The 21,317-nt window shown below is 38.2% G+C and overlaps 1 protein-coding gene across 1 annotated transcript in view; it reads left to right on the top strand.

The window, feature by feature from the left end:
• The window catches only part of TET2 (tet methylcytosine dioxygenase 2), a 131,840-nt gene that overhangs the window by 33,766 nt on the left and 76,757 nt on the right, over positions 1-21,317 (top strand). The window contains exon 2 of the mRNA XM_082838410.1: positions 12,050-12,195. The gene's annotated coding sequence lies outside the window, so the exon portion shown is untranslated. The remainder of the gene's footprint in view (positions 1-12,049; positions 12,196-21,317) is intronic.

Genomic DNA, 21,317 nt, shown 5'->3' with positions numbered 1-21,317 from the left:
CTCTACATTTCTGTTTGGTTCTTAATTTCTTTGTGCAATAGAAATACTATGTCATACAGTTTATAACTGTCTAATATTTCAGCTTTGTTCGGCAATTTTAGTTCTATAAAGACTTCATTAGAAACAATCTTGTTTGGTGTATATATTTTTATCTTAGTGGAATTTGTTCTGTAAACGCTCACTGAATTTTTCCTTGGAGTCACCACTTTCTCTATGTTGGGAAGAGCAGGGAGTAAATATGCATGAGGATTTGCTTTAGTTTTCTTCTTAGAACTTTAACTCCTGTAGTGTTTTTGGTTTTCTTTTTTTGTTTTGCTTTTTTCTTTTTAATTAATTAATTTTATTTATTTTATTTTTGGTTGTGTTGGGTCTTCTTTGCTGTGCGCGGGCTTTCTCTAGTTGTGGCGAGCGGGGGCTACACTTCATTGCAGTGCGCGGGCTTCTCATTGCAGTGGCTTCTCTTGTTGCAGAGCACAGGTTCTAGGCACGCGGGCTTCAGTAGTTTTGGCACACGGGCTCGGTAGTTGTGGCCCATGGGCTTAGTTGCTCCACGGCATGTGGGATCTCCCCAGACCAGGGCTCGAACCAGTGTCCCCTACATTGGCAGGTGGATTCTTAACCACTGTGCCACCAAGGAAGTCCCTGTTTTTTGTTTTTGGGTTTTTTTTTTTAAGCATTAATAGAACAGCCATTGCTGCCAAGTAGCTGACATTCTGAAATAGCATTTCCCTTTGGGCACCTTACAGTTGGGATCATTTACTTGCAGAGAGAGAGAGTAAGCATGAGCGCACGCTTGTTGGGGCATGGTGGGGTGGGGAGAGGAAAGAGGGAGGAGAACTGAGTTGTGGGTATATCCTGCTGAGGCCAGTAACCTGCTGTTCAGTGAACTTCCAGTCTGACCCCATTTAGACCTGGAGGAGGATCACATCAAGCAGGGGAGCAGCTGAGGGGGCGTGACAACAGCAAGGAAACACCTATTGCTGGGAAGCTTTTTAGAGACGTGCAATGATGATGGTGGATGATTAGCAACAAGAGGGAAGGACAGCCTAGATCCAGCAGGATAAACATAGTGCCCTGTTCACGATGGAAGTATTTATTTAATGTCTTGATCAGGGAAATATCCATTTATTGAAAGGAGAATGTATTTAAGACCCCCAAAAAAGATTTCTATACATGATACACAGCATGCATTGATGTATATGTGTTTATAGGTAGAGCGACTGGTTTGTAAAGAAAAGTTTTGTTCCATTTTTGAAGGAAAGTGTCTGCTACTAGGATTTGAAATACAGAATAATTTACCTATCACCAAAATGAAATGTATTCTTCATTGAATCTCCTACAAGCTGTTGGAGGCCATGAAGCATGGCAGTTAAGAGCACAGGCTCTGAAGGCCTGCCACCTACAAAGTGTGTGCTAAGGAACATGACTGAAAGTATTTTGAAGATTAAATGACTAAGAATGCATTCAATAAATCTTAGCTATTTTTATTATCACTGTTATTTTTTCATCTACATTCTGGAAAATATTTCAGAAAGTTATTATCCTTTTAAAACAGTGAATAGCTGATGAAGACAAAATACCAGAATAAGCTTCAATTTAGGGAAACAAAAGAAAAATCTGTCTTCGAACCACATTATCCTCAGAAAGATGGTGATATTAACCGTGAGGTTTATTTCGTTCAATTAAAAATGTAGATACGTGTGTGGGAGTGAAAACTTTTCAGTGTGTTCATAGGCTTTCATTCTTAAATTTCTCTCTTTTTTTGTTTTTGCTTTTGTTTGTTTGTTTGTTTTTCTGGCTCTTACCTTAACTTCTGTCTTTGGCACCAGTTACCCTTTATGTTTATTCTGTTTTGCCTTCTAAATGATTTGTTTTTTCCTTTATAATCTCAGTATATCAGGTCAGAGGGAAAACTCAGTGTATCAGCATACTGATAATGTTTTACATTTTCTTTGAGACTACTTACCATAGCATCCTAAATAGTATTATTAACGTTCTCTTTCAAAAGAGGTACCCAAGCATATGAGTCATTGCTGTAGTGATTCCTGAATGTTATCATGTTGGAGACTTTCCAAAACTGAACAAAGCCAAGATCACTGACCGTTGAAGAACTGTGTTCTAACAAGAGGCTTGTGGTCTCTTACAGGTGTACATTCTATTTGTTGGGATGGCCTCTTTCTATAAGGGGGCTCTTTGGAGCATAGAAAACTGGAACTTCATGTTCTCCTTGATAATTGGCCAGCTTGGTTCCCAGCCAATCAGATAACTGCTTGCAGTGACACGCATTTCCCTAGGACTCCCCATCTTGTGTCTTTCTTTAGAGAGCAGTTGCACTAAGCCTGCTCACACCAGTCTGAGCCAAGGGCACTGTTGTCCTGAGTGCCCCACAGTATAGATAAAAATCCCATACCAACCAAGTTCTGATAAAACTCTGAGTGTAAAGAATACATTAACCACTTAGGTTTTATATTACTATTTCAAACAGAAAACAGGAAGTAAAGTGCTTCCTTCCTTCCTAAGTGTTTGGTACATAAGTTGCTAAACCCAGCCTTAGGAATCTAAGGATATACAATGACCCTCTTCTAGTCTTACCAATGCTTCTTTGACCTTTTTTTAAAATCACAAGGTAAAAGCAATTATACTCCAATAAAGATGTTAATGAAATATCTTGTGAGGGTTTTTTTGGTCTCCAACCCTAACCTCCTGATCTTTACCTGTCTGATAATTATTTATTTGGAATACATGGATTCCTCAAATACATGATGTCAAAAATTTATTTTGTCATTTCAAATTCCTTTATAGAATTTTCTCTGATTAATACCATCGTTCTTCCAGGCAACCAAGCTCAAAGCTTTATTCCTATAATTTAGTCTTTCTTTTTCTCCCTACATCTAGAGTGTTACTAATATCCACCCATTTCTCAATCAGTAATATTTCTTTGCTTGATCATTTTATTTCATTTCCTCTGCCAGCATCTTGTTCAGACTTATCACTTAACATCTGAACTGCGGCAAGCCAATATCTTTTTTTTTTTAAGATTTATTATTTATTTATTTAATTTTTTGGGGCTGCGTCAGGGCTTGGTTACTGCACACGGGAACTTCATTGAGGCACACAGGATCATTTGTTGCAGCACGTGGGCTTCTCTCTAGTTCTGTGTGTGGGTTTTCTCTAGTTGTGGCGCATGGGCTCTGTACTTCACGACATGTGGGCTCTAGTTGAGGCGCTCAAGCTCAGTGGTTGTGGGGTGTGGGCTTAGTTACCCCCCAGCACATGGGATCTTAGATCCCTGACCAGAGATCGAACCCACGTCCGCTGCATTGTAAGGCAGATTCTTTTCCTTTTTTTTTTTTTTTAAAGTTTTTAGATCTTCTCTTTTAATTTTTTTTATACAGGAGGTTCTTATTAGTTATCGATTTTATACATATTAGTCTATATATGTCAATCCCAATCTCCCAATTCATCCCACCACGACACATGCAGCCCCCACCACCCGCTTTCCCCCCTTGGTGTCCATACGTTTGTTCTCTACACCTGTGTCTCTATTTATGCCATGCAAACCGGTTCACCTGTACCATTTTTCTAGATTCCACACATATGCATTAATATACAATATTTGTTTTTCTCTTTCTTACTTCACTCTGTATGACAGTCTCTAGGTCCATCCACGTTTCTACAAATGACCCAATTTCATTCCTTTTTATTGCTGAGTAATATTCCGTTGTATACATGTACCACATCTTCTTTATCCATTCGTCTGTTGATAGGCATTTAGGTTGCTTCCATGACCTGGCTATTGTAAATAGTGCTGCAGTGAACACTGGGCTGCATGTGTCTTTTTAAACTCTGGTTTTCTCTGGGTATATGCCCAGTAGTGGGATTGCTGGGTCATATGGTAATTCTATTTTTAGTTTTTTAAGGAACCTCCATACTGTTCTCCATAGTGTCTGTATCAATTTACATTCCCGCCAGCAGTGCAAGAGGGTTCCCTTTTCTCCACACCCTCTCCAGCATTTGTTGTTTGTAGATTTTGCTGGTGATGCCTATTCTAACTGGTGTGAGGTGATACCTCACTGTAGTTTTGATTTACATTTCTCTAATAATTAGTGATGTTGAGCAGCTTTTCATGTACCTCTTGGCCATCTGTATGTCTTCTTTGGAGAAATGTCTATTTAGGTCTTCTGCCCATTTTTTGATTGGGTTGTTTGTTTGTTTTAATATTGAGCTGCATGAGGTGTTTATATATTTTGGAGATTAATCCTTTGTCGGCTGATTCGCTTGCAAATATTTTCTCCCATTCTGAGGGCTGTCTTTTTATCTTGTTTATAGTTTCCTTTACTGTGCAAAAGCTTTTAAGTTTCATTAGGTCCTATTTGTTTATTTTTATTTCCATTACTCTAGGAGGTGGGTCAAAAAATATCTTGCTGTGATTTATGTCAAAGAGTGTTCTTCCTATGTTTTCCTCTAAGGGTTTTATAGTGTTTGGCCTTACATTTAGGTCTTTCATCCATTTTGAGTTTATTTTTGTGTATGGTGTTAGGGACTGTTCTAATTTCATTCTTTTACATGTAGCTGTCCAGTTGTCCCAGCACCACTTATTGAAAAGACTGTCTTTTCTCCATTGTATATCCTTGCCTCCTTTGTCATAGATTAGTTGACCATAGGTGTGTGGGTTTATCTCTGGGCTTTCTGTCCAGTTCCATTGATCTATATTTCTGTTTTTGTACCAATACTATACTGTCTTGATTACTGTAGCTTTGTAATATAGTCTGAAGTCAGGGAGTCTGGTTCCTCCAGCTCCCTTTTTTTCCCTCAAGATTGCTTTGGCTATTTGGGGTCTTTTGTGTCTCCATACAAATTTTAAGATTTTTAATTCTAGTTCTGTAAAAAATGCCATTGGTAGTTTAATAGGGATTGAATTGAATCTGTAGATTGCCTTGGGTAATATAGTCATTTTCACAATATTGATTCTTCCACTCCAAGAACATGGTATATCTCTCCATTTGTTTATGTCATCTTTGATTTCTTTCATCAGTGTCTTACAGTTTTCTGAGTAGAAGTGTTTTACCTCCTTAGGCAGGTTTACTCCTAGGTATTTTATTCTTTTTGTTGCAGTGGTGAACGGGATTGTTTCCTTAATTTCTCTTTCTTATCTTTCATTGTTAGTGTATAGGAATGCAAGAGATTTCTGTGCATTAATTTTGTATCCTGCAACTTTACCAAATTCATTGATGAGCTCTAGTAGTTTTCTGGTAGCATCTTTAGGATTTTCTACGTATAGTGTGATGTCATCTGCAAACAGTGACAGTTTTACTTCTTTTTTTCCAATTTGTATTCATTTTATTTCTTTTTCTTCTCTGATTGCTGTGCCTAGGACTTCCAAAATTATGTTGAATAATAGTGGTGAGAGTGGACATCCTTGTCTTGTTCTTGATTTTAGAGGAAATGGTTTCAGTTTTTCACCATTGAGAATGATGTTTGCTGTAGGTTTGTCATATAAGGCCTTTATTATGTTGAGGTAGTTTCCCTCTATGCCCACTTTCTGCAGAGTTTTTATCATAAATGGGTGTTGAATTTTGTCTAAAGCCTTTGCTGCATCTATTGAGATGATCACATTGTTTTTTTTCTTCAGTTTGTTAATATGGTGTATCACATTGATTGATTTGCATATACTGAAGAATCCTTGCATCCCTGGGATAAATCCCACTTGATCATGGTGTATGATCCTTTAATGTGTTGTTGGATTCTGTTTGCTAGTATTTTGTTGAGGACTTTTGCATCTATATTCATCAGTGATATTGGTCTGTAATTTTCTTTTTTTTGTAGTATATTTGTCTGGTTTTGGTATCAGGGTGATGGTGGCCTCGTGGAATGAGTTTGGGAGTGTCCCTTCCTCTGCAATTTTTTGGAAGAGTTTGAGAAGCATGGGTGTTAGCTCTTCTCTAAATGTTTGATAGAATTCACCTGTGAAGCCATCTGGTCCATGGACTTTTGTTTGTTGGAAGATTTTTAATCACAGTTTCAATTTATTTCTTCCTGATTCAGTCTTATAAGGTTATACCTTTCTAAGAATTTGTCCATTTCTTCCAGGTTGTTCACTTTATTGGCATAGAGTTGCTTGTAGTAGTCTCTTATGATGCTTTGTATTTCTGTGGTGTCTGTTGTAACTTCTCCTTTTTCATTTCTAAATTTATTGATTTGAGTCCTCTTGCTCTTTTTCTTGATGAGTCTGGCTAAAGGTTTATCAATTTTGTTTGTCTTCTCAATGAACCAGCTTTTAATTTTATTGATCTTTGCTATTGTTTTCTTTGTTTCTGTTTCATTTATTTCGGCTCTGATCTTCATGATTTCTTTCCCTCTACTAACTTTGGGTTTTGTTCTTCTTTCTCTAGTTCCTTTAGGTTTAAGGTTAGATTGTTTATTTGAGATTTTTCGTCTTTCTTGAGGTGGGATTGTACTGCTATAAACTTCCCTCTTAGAACTGCTTTTGCTGCATCCTATAGGTTTTGGATCTTCATGTTTTTATTGTCATTTGTCTCTAGGTATTTTTTTGATTTTCTCTTTGATTTCTTCATTGATCTCTTGGTTATTTAGTAATGTATTATTTAGCCTCCATGTGTTTGTGTTTTTTATGTTTTTTTCCTTGTAATTTATTTCTAATCTCATAGCATTATGGTCGGAAAAGATGCTTGATATGATTTCAGTGTTCTTAAATTTACTGAGGCTTGATTTGTGACCCAAGATGTGATCTATCCTGGAGAATGGTCCATGTGCACTTGAGTAGAAAGTGTAATCTGCTGTTTTTGGATGGAATGTCCTATAGGTATCAATTAAATCTGTCTGGTCTGTTGTGTCACTTAAAGCTCATGTTTCCTTATTAATTTCCTATGTGGATGATCTGTCTGTTGGTGTAAGTGAAGTGTTAATTCCCTCACTATTATTGTGTTACTGTCGATTTCCTCTTTTATAGCTGTTAGCAGTTGCCTTATGTATTGAGGTGCTCCTATGTTGGGTGCATGTATATTTATAATTGTTATATCTTCTTTTTGGATTAATCCCTTGATCATTATGTAGTGTCCTTCCTTGTCTCGTGTAACATTCTTTATTTTAAAGTCTCTTTTATCTGATATGAGTATTGCTACTCCAGCTTTCTTTTGATTTCCATTTGCATGGAATATCTTTTTCCATCCCCTCACTTTCACTCTGTTTGTGTCCCTAGGTCTGAAGTGGGTCTCTTGTAGACAGCGTATATATGAGTCTTCTTTTTGTGTCAGTTCAGCCAGTCTGTGTCTTTTGGTTGGAGTGTTTAATCCATTCGCATTTAAGGTCATCATTTATATGTATATTCTTATTGCCATTTTCTTAATTGTTTTGGGTTTGTTTTTGTAGATCCTTTTCTTCTCTTGTGTTTCTCACTTAGAGAAGTTCCTTTAGCATTTGTTGTAAAGCTGGTTTGGTGGTGCTGAATTCTCTTAGCTTTTGTTTGTCTGTAAAGCTTTTGATTTTTTTGTTGAGTCTGAATGAGATCCTTGCTGAGTAGAGTAATGTTGGTTGTAGGATCTTCCCTTTAAATATGTCATGCCACTCCCTTGTGGCTTGTAGAGTTTCTGCTGAGAAATCAGCTGTTAACCTTATGGGAGTTCCCTTGTATGTTATTTGTCATTTTTCCCTTGTTGCTTTTAATAATTTTTCTTTGACTTTAATTTTTGTCAGTTTGATTACTATGTGCCTTGGCATGTTTGTCCTTTGGTTTTTCCTTCCTGGGACTCTCTGTGCTTCCTGGACTTGGGTGGCTATTTCCTTTCCCATGTGGAGGAAGTTTTCTACTATAATCTCTTCAAATATTTTTTCGGGTCCTTTGTCTCCCTCTTCTCCTTCTGGGACCCCTATAATGCAAATGTTAGTGCGTTTAATGTTGTCCCAGAGATCTCTTAGGCTGTCTTCATTTCTTTTCATTCTTTTGTCTTCATTCTGTTCTGCAGCAGTGAATTCCACCATTCTGTCTTCCAGGTCATCTATCTGTTCTTCTGCCTCAGTTATTCTGCTATTGATTCCTTCTAGTGTATTTTTCATTTCAGTTATTGAATTGTTCATCTCTGTTTGTTTGTTTGTTCTTTAATTCTTCTAGGTGTTTGTTCTTTAATTCTTCTAGGTCTTTCTTAAACATTTCTTGCATCTTCTCAATCTTTGCCTCCATTCTTCTTCCAAGGTCCTGGATCATCTTCTCTCTCATTATTCTGAATTCTTTGTCTGAAAGGTTGCCTGTCTCCACTTGATGTAATTGATTCTCTGGGGTTTTATCTTGTTCCTTCATCTGGTACATAGTCCTCTGTCTTTTCATTTTGTCTATCCTTCTGTGAATGTGGTTTTCATCCCACAGGCTGCAGGATTGTCATTCTTCTTGCTTCTGCTGTCTGCTCTCTGGTGGATGAGGCTATCTTTAAGACACTTGTGCAAGCTTCTTGATGGGAGGAGTGGTGGTGGGTAGAGCTGGGTGTTGCTCTATTGGGCAGAGCTCCGTAAAACTTTAATCTGCTTGTCTGCTGATGGGTGGGGCTGGGTTTCCTCCCTGTTGGTTGTTTGGCCTGAGGCAACCCAACACTGGAGCCTACCTGGGCTCTTTGGTGGGGCTAATGGCGACTCTGGGAGGGCTTATGCCAAGGAGTACTTCCCAGAAATTCTGCTGCCAGTGTCCTTGTCCCCATGATGAGCCACAGTCACCCCCCGCCTGTGCAGGAGACCCTCTAACACTGGCAGGTAGGCCTTTTTCAATCTTATGGGGTCACTGCTCCTTCCCCCTGTGTCCTGTTGCACACATTACATTGTGTGTGCCTTCCAAGAGTGGAGTCTCTGTTTCCCCCAGTCCTGCCGAAGTCCTGCAATCAAATCCCGCTAGGTTTCAAAGTCTGATTCTCTGGGAATTCCTCCCTGTTGCTGGACCCCCAAGTTGGGAAGCCTGACGTGGGGCTCAGAACTTTCATTCCAGTGGGTGGACTTCTGTGGTGTAATTGTTCTCCAGTTTGTGATTCACCCACCCAGTGGTTATGGGATTTGATTTTATTGTGATTGCGCCCCCCCTACCATCTCTTTGCGGCTTTTCCTTTATCTTTGGATGTAGGGTATCTTTTTTAGTGAGTTCCAGTGTCTTTCTGTCGATGATTGTTCAGCAGTTAGTTGTGATTCCAGTGTTCTCTCAAGAGGAAGTGAGCGCACATCCTTCTACTCCACCATCTTGAACCAATCTCCTGTAAGGTGGATTCTTTACCGCTGGCACCAGGGACGTCCCAAGCCAATATCTTATATTTAATGATTTAGAACCCCTAAATCTTCTACTACATCACACCCACTAGGATGGCTTTAAAAAAAGAGACAATAACAAGTGTTCATGAGGGTCTGGAAAAATTGGAACTCTCACACAGTTGCTGATGGGAATGTAAAATGGCACAGAGACTTTGTAAAAACAGTTTGGCAGTCTTCAAAAGGTTAAACATAGAATTATCATATGACCTTGCAATTCTCCTAGGAATTTTCCTCTCAAGAGAATTGAAAACATATGTCCATATAAAAACTTATAAACAATGAACACACATGTTCAAAGCAGCATTATTTACAGTAGCCTTAAGGTGGAAGCAACCCATGTCTATCAACAGATAAATGGAAAACCAAAATGTGGTATATACATATAATGGAATACTCTTCTTCCTTAAAAAGGAAGGAAATTCTGACACATGTTACAGCATGGGTGAATCTTGAAGACATTATGCTAGGTGAAATAAACCAGTCACAAAAGAACAAATATGATTCAGTATGAGCTACCTCGAATGTCGAATTCATAGAGACCAAAAGTAGAATTGTGTTTGCCAGGGGCTTGGGAGAGGGGAGAATGGGGAGTTGTTTAATGGGTATGGAGTTTTGTTTCAGAAAATGAAAAAGTTCTAGAGATGGTTGTGATGGTTGCACAACAGTGTGAATGAGCTTAATGCCACAGAGTTATACATTTAAAATATGGTTAAATTAGTAAATTTTATGTTACACATATTTTACCACAATAGAAAAAGACTTGTAAATGAATGTTCATAGTAGCATTATTTATAATACCCAAAATGTAGAAATAACCCAAATATTTATCATGAATAGATAGAGTGTGGTACATCTATACAGTGGGATATTAGACATAAAAAGGAAGTACTGGGCTTCCCTGGTGGCGCAGTGGTTGAGGGTCCGCCTGCCGATGCAGGAGACACGGGTTCGTGCCCGGTCCGGGAGGATCCCACATGCCACGGAGCGGCTGGGCCCGTGAGCCATGGCCGCTGAGCCTTCGCGTCCGGAGCCTGTGCTCTGCAACGGGAAAGGCCACAACAGGGAGAGGCCCGCGTACCGCAAAAAAAAAAAAAAAAAAAAAAAAGGAAGTACTGATACACACTAAGACATAGATGAACTTTGGAAACATTATGCTCAGTGAAAGAAATCAGAAACAAAAAGCCAAATTTTTCATGATTTAATATATCTGAAATATCCAGAATAGGCAAATCCCTAGAGAGAGAAGGTCAATTAGGTAGAGGAGCGATGAATGAGGACTGACTCCTAATGGGTACTGGAATTATTTCAGGAGTGATGAAATTATTCTGGAATTTGATAGTGGCAGTAATGGCACAACTTTTTGAATATACTGAACCCACAGAATTATATGCTTCAGAATGATGAATTCTATGGTATGTGAGTTATATCTCAATTTTTAAAAACCCTAAATCTTAATACATTACTTTTATGATGCCATGTTGCTAAAAAACAATGGCATGCCCCAGTCTCAGCATACTATTTCTAGCTATGTAACTGAGAAAATTAAGTGACCCCCCCCTTCTGATTCTGTAAAATAGGGATAATAATAATTACCTCTCCAGATGTTTGTGTTAAATGAGCTAACATATGTAGTGCTTTAGCATGGTGTCTGGCATTTACTAAGAACCCAGTAAATTTACTAAGACCTCTTGGGACATGAGCCTTCAGCAGCTTCCAGTACTATTTCAGATACTATTTCCAGATATTTTGGAAAATGGCTCAACTCTTTTGTCATTTTACCAATACTCTTTACATTCCAGGTCAAAACCGCCTCTCCAAATTCTCTTAATGCTCTTTATAGTAACCCTCCCATCAGAATGGGCTTTTTAGGTATCCTTCAGTTTACTTTGCATATTCTTGCAGCTGTGTCTTTTCTTGAAAACAGTGCTGTCTCTCTCTATGCCTCTCTCTTTCTCTGAATTTCATCCTGCCCTTAAAACTCAGAAGAAGCCTTTCCTCATGCATTAAACTTTTCCTCTTATTTAAAGATTTTCACTACATCTTTGACCAGTGAAGGCTTACTTTGGTTATATTTTTAAAGTATTTATATTATTATGTGATCTTTTGAAAGTATGTGTCCAGGTAAATTAAAGCCCCTGAGCACAGGGTCACATGTTATAATGCTTTACCTTTCCGACAGCACTTAACACATTGTCTTGATGTGGTGTATTCGGAATAGACATTTGCTATTTATGAGTTAAGTTAGTGCTACATCTCAACAAGTAGAAGGAGTTATGCTAATGATTCTCTATCCTGGCTTCACCTTAGAAACACCTGGGGAGCAAGGCTTCATTTTAGGCCAACAAATCAGAATCTCTGAGCGTGAGGCCTCAACTTTACACTCACGGTGATAACTATAACCAAGGCTGAGAACTCTTATATTCAACAGATGAAGTAATACAAGCCAGTGGGTCTCAAACCTAATTGATTATCACAATCAGGATGTGATCACAAACTGATGTGAGCAGAGATGCTTTGGATATTGCAAACTGCTCTACAACTATTAGACAAATACTGTGGTGCAGTTGGGACTTTCATTGATTTGAGAAAGATCCTCCAGCCCCGTATTTTTCACAGCCAATGGCATAGTGGAAATATCCAATTATAGGCACCTGAAACCTTTAAATGCTACGCAATAGCTTTCATACCAGATATACATGCTGTGTTCCTTTTTGCTAACTTAAAAATATTCAAACGGTATCTTTTCCAGGCTGGCCACCATTCAGCAGCAGACCCTCTCAAGATTGTCCACTTGCCCTCGCTCCTGTTGAGTTACCACGGGTGGAAGCAGGAGATGGGCTCCGCAGCAGCCAACAGGCCATGACCCAGGAGGCGCAGTGAGGGACAGAGCTGCTGGTAAGACACTGGGGGCAGCGGGTGCTTGTTTGCAAGTGTAAGTTTGTTCTCAGTTTAATGGTCAATCTCTCTTACAACCTCCAACGCTAAGTTACTCTGTACTCTCTCAGATACCTCTGTTATCTATGCTTAGTATGCATGGCTTAGATTTTAAGGTCTGTGAATCCCCTAAAGTTGTGTGCTGACTTTTAAGTACTGATACATACATTTTTTTTTTCCTCTGAAGAAAAGGTAGATTTTCATCAGATTCTTAATGTTTGCTAGTTTAATAAAAGAGAGATAAGAGCCATTCAAATATAATAATAAGCATGGAGGAAGGTGCTATCTCTAACCACTTGTCACAGTATTTCTCTTCTCCATTCTTACATCACCTATGGCCACTTTGTCTCAATCTTGCTGAGGACCCAAAAAAAGTGCTATTCTGTGGTTATTTGCTGGTCTGAAAGTGAGTACCTCTTGAACCTAGGCAGCTGGGTTTCATGACAGTTTGGCTTCGTAGAACTAACAGAGAACTAAAGTTTAGAACGACAGATCTCAGGAGAGCCTATGTGATTTTTTTCACGTGATTTTTCTGAAAATACAAATAGAGGTACTGAGAGAAAGACACTTTTTTCATTATGTTCTTATAGTTGATCTTAATAAAGATCAATTTGTTTTGCTAATGAGTGTCCCAACCTAAAGGGTTTCTTTGGTTTTTTTTTAAGGGGTTTTTTTTTTTAATCACATCACTATCATTTATATAGACATATAGAAGTAGAGAACTGATGTATCTTTTTTCCCCAAAATATTTAAGATGAACACTAGAATGAATTCTACTATGTATACCTTTGCCTGTACTGTAAACCAGTTTAAATTGTGGATGCATTGTAGAAAAGAAAATGCAGGTTAGCTAGAGAAAAGGAAGAATGAGGTTTTTTTTTTTTCCATCTATAACTCTTTAGCAGATAATTTAGCTTTAGTTTCACTGAATCTTGTTTATACATTCAGCATAGCAGGTCTTCTAAAAAGCCTGTGTAGCTGTAATCTCTTCCCTCACTCCAGATGCCTGAGGATATAAGTATCCGCTCTGCCACTTGATACTTCTTAGAGACTGACCTGGTGCTGAGAAATCCTTTCCAGTGTGTCCTCAGTTAAACTCCCATGATCCCTGGATGTTGCCATTTTCAAGACACAGGGCAAGTGCATCTGCCTAGATTACCTCTCTGCCCTGGGAATTTTAAGTCACTGTGTAAGGGAAAGAGATCTCAGCACAGTAGTAACTCTCAGAATGAAAATTTTCCCCTTACATGTTAATGTTTTTAGAGTAATCATTGTCACTGAAAATAGACTTCCTCTTTCCCCTCTCATGCTGGAAAATCTTAGGTAATTATGAATAAAGCATTCTTTGCTTTTCCCCTCCTGCCTTAGTGGTTGCTTTACCTCTCGCTGTGGGGACTGTGGCTACTCATTCTGTACTTGGCCTTAACATGAGAACTGAGACACATTTTTAAGATAGAATTGTTATCTCTTTAGTGAAGTCATAACATTAGTCAGAAGATTTTCTCTTCTTGGTGGTGAAGGGTGAGTAAGGAAGAGTAAAAGTTTAGGGAAAAGTATAAGATAAATTACTAACAAGAACAGAGGACAGGAAATTAAAATATCAGCTGTTATTAAAAAAAAAAAAGATTTTCAAGTGACTACCGAAGGAGTTCTTCCCTCATATCCAAAAAAGAATCTAATTTTGTATTTAGTTTTTTACAGTTGGATAAGCTCAGCCAGGGACTTATTTTCAGTACTAAATACGCCGGGGGCTCATTTCTGATAATGTCTATTAGCTGTGTGTTCTTGGGAACAGTATTTAACCTCTTTAAGCCTTGTTTTATTTGGCAAGGAGGAAAATATGTCAGAGTTAAATACTAATGGAATTATGTAATGTTATATGGATAATGCGTGCAGGGCATAGCACATAATAAGTTCTCAATTTTATATTAGCCTTTGTTTATTATTATTAATCACTGTTACTAATCTTGCTTTTCGTTTTTTAATAATGAATTCATTCCAAAAGTATTTCTGGACCACCTGTCAACTACCAGGCACTCTTTAGGAACTGGGGTGCATTAATGAGGAAAACAAAGTCTCTCTTATTTATAGAGTGGGAGACAGACATAAATAAAAGTGCATAGTAGGTAGAATACCAAGAAGTGCTAAGCATAAAACTTTTGGTAGAAAAACGAAATTGGAGGCATGGTGAGTTAGTAATTGAAGATAGAGTAGTCAGAAAAGACCTCAGGGTAAAATTATTTTTTAAGTAAAAACATGAAAAAGGAATACACGCATACCATAAAGTTACACGGGGGAAGAGCATTTCAGGTAGATGAGAAATATACTACAAAGCCCTAGAGTAGTTTTTTCAGAGTGATTCAGAGAGAATCAGAACATCGTGTACAGCTTGATCATGTATCACCAATAAACATTTACCCAGGTACCCAAGTGAGTGATACAGATAAGAACTTTGGAAGTTCAAAGAATGGCAAGGCCCATCTAGACTAAAACAGGTAGAGAAGACTTCATGAAGGAAGGGGGCAGCTTGTGGTCTGGATCTTGAAGGAGAGGAAGAATTTGGATAGTTGGTAAAAGGGTACAAACCTTCAGTTATAAGATGAATAAAGTCCGAAAATCTAATATATAACATGATGACTATAGTTGACAATACTGTGTTGTATAATTAAAATTTGCTAAGAGAGCACAACCTAAATGTTCTCACCAAAAAACAAAACCAAAACAATTTAACAAAAAAAACCCTAAATGTGTCAAGTGATGGATGCAGTAATTAACTTGATGGGGGGAATTCTTTCACAGTGTATATATCAAATCATCATATTGTATACCTTATATATTTTAGTTTTATTTGTCGTTATACCTCAATGAAGCTGAAAGAAAAAAAAACTCCAAAGAAAAAGTTCTGAAGTTATTTTTATACAGTTCACAATCATGTAGCCTCACACCATCAGCCATAAAACAAATAAACAATAAGGAATGACATCCCAGTGACAGAAGTGGAGGAGAAACAGCATGAGATAGAATAAAATAAGGATGTTGGCTTTAAGGGCAGGGGGTGCACTAGGAAAGGGGCGAGGGCAGGCAACCTTGTACAGAGTTGGCAAGTAGTGGGAAAGGAGATGGAAAAATAGGTGAGGTCAATTTTTATAAAACCCTAAAGCCAGTCTAAAGATTATTACATGCCATTGTACACATATTGAGGAACAACTGGAGGAGGTAAGTAACGAGGTAAATTCGGGTCTCTAGCGATATTATTATTTTGACAAGTTGAGAAGAGTAGGGAGATGGTGGAAGTTGTTGGAGGAATTTTGGAGTGAGGTTGAGAACATGGATTATGATAATAAAGATAAGGCAGAAAAGGGAAGAGAGATTTGATATGTTTTAAAGAAAAATGATGATTTAACTGCTAATAGCACATAGGAGATTAAGAAGAAATGTCAAATTTTTCAAGTTTTAAATTGACCAATGAAGTGTTGGCATTATAGGAAATTATAGGAAAGAGGGTACCCAGAAATGATACATGACTTCCCTAAGTTCATGTCATTAGTTATTGGCAGAACCTGGACTAGCGCCACGTCTCCATATTGACAGCTCCCCATACCCTGCTCCCCATGCCATCTGTAGGAAATATTACTGATTTGTATTTTGCCAGATTGCTTGGGGAGAATAGAGTTAGAAGTTTTGGATTTGCCCATTCACACTGTCTTATAGCCATTTTTCTAATTAATGTGGACATTTTTACCCTCTCTCATGAAACAGATCTAAGTTGTTTAGAAAGGGTCAAAGAAGCATTGGTAAAACTGGAAGAGGGTCATTCTATATGCGTAGATTCTCCCACCTATAGTGATTATTGATGTTTCCTGATTTTTTTTTTTTTTTTTTTTTGCGGTACGCGGGCCTCTCACTGTTGTGGCCTCTCCCATTGTGGAGCACAGGCTCCAGACGCGCAGGTTCAGCGGCCATGGCTCACGGGCCCAGCCGCTCCGTGGCACGTGGGATCTTCCCGGACCGGGGCACAAACCCGTGTTTCCTGCATCGGCAGGCGGACTCTCAACCACTGCGCCACCAGGGAAGCCCAATGTTTCCTGATTTTAAATGTCATCTTTCTGTCTCTTCAGTAGTTTGAGATGGAACAGTTATTTCTATCATTGTACCTATTTTCTGTTTTATTTTTCAGAAGGAAAATGCCTTTTGCCTTCTCAAATTTAAATCACCACCTACATTTTAAAATTAAGACTTCAATTATCCCTTCCTTACAGGCCAGTCTTATAAACTGAAATCCATCGTCATTGTTCTAACAAGCCTGATTAATTTATCCTTTGAGTCATAAGACTAAACAAAAAAAAGACCCTAGAGATCATCCAAGGCAGTGCTCTTCAAACTGCACCCTTCAAACTATTATTTTTTCTACCCATCTATTTGTTATTAAATATTTTCTTATTTTTAATAAAATATAATTTTCTAAATTATTAGAAGTATACTTAAAAGAGAAAATTTTAATAAAATGTCATTTTCTAAATTATTAGAAGTATACTTAAAAGGGAAAATTTTATTTTTCTATTAACAACAGTGCTACAATTCTTTCTTTATACATTTCTTTACTCTCGCCATTATACATGCCTCATTATAATACAAGTCATGACTGAACCATATGAAAGCAAAATCTTTGTTACCTGTGGTATCTTGTCTTATATGCATATAAGGCCCAGATTGGTCTCATGGTCTCTATGTCCCAAGAGAGTGAATTATAGAAGACTATTGACGTTCTCATGGGACTCTGCTGAGAACTTTGGCAGTCCCTAAATTCACAAATAACACTATTAACACTTTTGGCATCAGTGCCTGTCCACATATGACACATATTTGAGTTTGGAACGAGTCAGCCATGCTAAAATAGACTGCACCCTATGAAAGTTATTTTCACCATTCTTGTGTTTCAGTTTCCCTATCAAAAGGTGAAGCATCAGTTGCCTCTATTGATCTCATAGGATATTTTAAGCATAAATGAAAGAGTCTTGGTGAAAACACTTTGTGTTCTGAAAGAAAGTTGCAGTGCAACTAAAGGCACTAGAAATGTTTACCCATCGTTACAGATGTTACTCTAACCAAACCTTTTCCTCAAAGTGTGAAATTAATTTGTTCTCTTGGCTTTTTTAATGTTGAAAAGATTAAGAGAACAAGTAATGGATTTCTGGGAGAATCTATGATCATATAGTTAATGTTGTATATGTGTATAACAATTTTGTAATTTTCAACCAAGAACACATACAGTCCTTGAATCTTAGTGGTGGTTTTAAAGGGACTTTATAAAGCAAAAACAAGGGACTTCTCTGGCAGTCCAGTGCTTAAGATTCTGCGCTTCCACTGCAGGGGACATGGGTTCAATCCCTGGTCAGGGAACTAAGATCCCACGTGCCACGCAGTGCAGCCAAATAAATAAATAAATAAATAAAATAAATAAACAAAAAACAACCTTGGCCATCTTTTCCAGATCTTGAATGCCCCCCCCCCACTTGCACATGTACACACCCATCTTACCTTAAATTCTTCCAGCCAGCTTGCTTCTTACTTCATTGAGAACGTTGAACTTGTTGGGCAGGAACTTCTACCACTTTCTTTTCCACCCACACCCCCAAATCCAGCTTGTCCACACCTCTACTTATTCTTACCACTCTTAATTTCCTTTCTCCATGAATTAATCATTTCCTAATTGTTCCCTCTGCTTCTGTTCTTCTATTCTTTTTTTCCACCTGCTGGTCAATTTAAAGTGCTCTAGTGTGCTCATTCTTAAATGCAAATATAACCATGTATACTCCCTTCTTAATACCCTCTGATGGATACCTATTGTTGAACTTTGTTAAAGCAGTGGAAGCACCACCCCCTACCCCACCTTCCTTGCAAAGTTTTTACAATTAAAATGAAGTTCATCTGGTCAGTGCAGAAATGGATACAATGTGGGGACTCATAGGGCCACCTGCCTACCCCCTTTTCAGCCAGTGTGGCCCTGAATAGCTCTGTGAACTCTTGCTATCTAAAGAACTCAGTTTGGAAAACCATTGACCTATAGGAAGTAGATCAAACTCTGTATTTAATATTCCTGATCTGGCTCTTGATTACTCTTCAACCTCCTTGTCACCATATTGACTGTCCCTCAGATTGTGTGGTATAATTCCTCCTAACTATAGGCCTTGAACATAACATTATATTTCACACATTCAAGTCTTTGTACTTGTTCCTCTCCTGGTTAAATGTCCTTTTGCCGTAGAGCCCCAGCTCAGGTTTCTCATCAGCAAAACCTCATATTTGTGGCATTTATTGTCCCTCAGACATCACACTTTCCGTAGTCCTGTGTGCCTGTCTTCTCTGAAATCCCTAGGACAAAGGCTGTATCTTATCTTCCATTCCTAACATCTTGCACAGTGTTTGGTTACATAGTAGGCACTTAATCACACTCTTCAAAAGAAGGAATTCACTTTGTGATCATATCTTCTGTTCTTCCTTGTCCCCTCTGGCTCCTTCTTAAAATAGATTCAGCACCTGCCCATTAAGTGGGGGTGGGGTGTGAGAGGAACTGAGAGGGTAAGAAGTTGGAACTTACAGTGTCTAGACATGGTAATCTTGTATACAAAATTACCTTGTTTCAGAGCTTGAATCTCAGATACTCAGTTGTAACTAACATTTGTAAAAGTAATATTTGATGCTTATATATTTTTTCCCTAAAGTGTCCTACTGAAAATAAATTGATTACAATTGGGATTTGTGCTTTTGTTGGCTGTTTTGGGAGACTTTAAGGATATTCTAATTCCAGTAGTATTGGTGAACATAAATGCTTCACTATAGGAAGAGAAATTTGAAAGCTGTTATGGATAATATATGGTGTCTGTTGGGTGATAATTTTAATGAATAAACACACTCAAGACCTTGTTTGTTGAGACATGAATGCAGGAAATGTTTAGAAAATTCCAGAAAGTTTAGTTGACGATAGATTTTCTGACCTAGCAGTTTTTTGTTTTGTTCTGTTTTTCACTCTCAGGTGAAAGGAGAAAGATTGGTCAGTGTACTTTAGAATGTAGGCCCTTGTGGGAAGCCATGTGTTTGGCAGTGCTGCCTAGGTGCCTTGCGATGTTATGAGGACATAGCTGGGAGTGTATGCAAGCTTACAGGGCTAAATCGATACGCTGGATCTCTAGAGAGCATTTCAGGAAAGACCTCTGAGCTCCAGGTTCCCTAACCAAACAGTGACGTGATTATTAAAATCCATAGCTTCAGAGGAGGGTAAATAAACTTCCCGCATCAAATGCAGGATTGAATACTTTGGAATTTTAAATGTATTTCATTTAGAACAAAAAAATATTTAGCCTTTTGATATATATATTTCTTGGAAGTATAAAACCAGATGGTCTCAAAAAGAATTTTTTCCTTTATTCAGTTTCATACTATTTAAAAAAACATTTTAAAATTTGAAGTATAGTTGGGCTTCCCTGGTGGCGCAGTGGTTGAGGGTCCGCCTGCCGATGCAGGGGACATGGGTTCGTGCCCCGGTCCAGGAAGATCCCACATGCCGTGGAGCAGCTGGGCCCGTGAGCCATGGCCGCTGAGCCTGTGCGTCCGGAGCCTGTGCTCTGCAATGGGAGAGGCCACAACAGTGAGAGGCCCACGTACCGCAAAAAAAAAAAAAAAAATTTGAAGTATAGTTAATTGATAATGTGTTAGTTTCAGGTGTACAGCAAAGTGATTCAGTTACACACACACACAAACACACAATATATATTATTTTTCAAATTCTTTTCCAGTATAGGTTATTAGAAGATATTGAATATAATCCCCTGTGCTATACAGTAGGTCCTTGTTTATTTTATATATAGTTGTGTATATCTGTTAATCCCAAATTTCTAACTTATCACCCCCCCTTCCCCTTTGGTAAGCATAAGTTTGTTTTCCATGTCTGTGAGTCTATTTCTGTTTTGTAAATAAGTTCATTTGTGTCATTTTTTTAGATTCCACAAGATATCACATATATTTGTCTTTCTCAATCTCTAGGTCCATCCATGTTGCTGCAAATGGCATTATTTCATTCCTTTTTTTTATAGCTAAGTAGTATTCCACTGTATATATTGGGATAGCCAAAAAGTTTGTTGGGTTAGTGAATACAGTGTTCAGTAAAATTCTTGGTGAAAATGAAAATGTCTTTTATTTTTACATAAAACCAAACGAACTCTTTGGCCAACCCAATATGTACCACATTTTCTTTATCCATTCATCTGTTGATGAATACTTAGGTTGCTTCCACATCTTGGCTATTGTAAATAGTGCTGCAATGAACATTAGGATGTGTTTGTTTTTCTCTTTCTGACTTACTTCACTCTGTATGACAGACTCTACTCATATATATGGAATCTAAAAAAAATGGTTCTGATGAACCTAGGGGCAGGACAGAAATAAAGACACAGGTAGAGAATGGACCTGAGGACACGGGGAGGGGGAAGGGTAAGCTGGGACGAAGTGAAGGAGTAGCATTGACTTATATACACTACCAAATGTAAAATAGATAGCTAGTGGGAAGCAGCTGCATAGCACAGGGAGATCAGCTCAGTGCTTTATGACCACCTAGAGGGGTGGGATAGGGAGGGTGGGAGGGAGGCACAAGAGGGAGGAGATATGGGGATATATGTATACATTTAGCTGATTCACTTTGTTATACAGCAGACACTGACACTACATTGTAAAGCAATTATACTCCAATAAAGATGTTAAAAAACAAACAAAACGATTGTTTTCCCATTTAAAAAAGAAAATGAACATTGGGATGCATGTGTCTTGTGGAAGTAGAGTTTTCTCTGGCTACATGCCCAGGATTGGGATTGCTGGTTTATATGGTAAAACCATTTTTAGCTTCAAGGAAGCTCCATACTGTTCTTCATAGTGGCTACACCAATTTATACTCCCACGACCAGTGTAGGAGGGTTCCCTTTTCTCCACACCCACTCCAGCATTTATTATTTGTAGACTTTTTAATGATGGTCATTATGACTGATGTCAGGTGATACCTCATTGTAGTTTTGATTTGCATTTCTCTGATGATT

This window comes from Leucopleurus acutus (genome assembly GCF_964270905.1).
Source record: "Leucopleurus acutus genome assembly, chromosome: 4".
In the NCBI taxonomy this organism is placed as follows: domain Eukaryota; kingdom Metazoa; phylum Chordata; class Mammalia; order Artiodactyla; family Delphinidae; genus Leucopleurus; species Leucopleurus acutus.
This window is presented reverse-complemented; position numbering and strand designations above follow the sequence as displayed.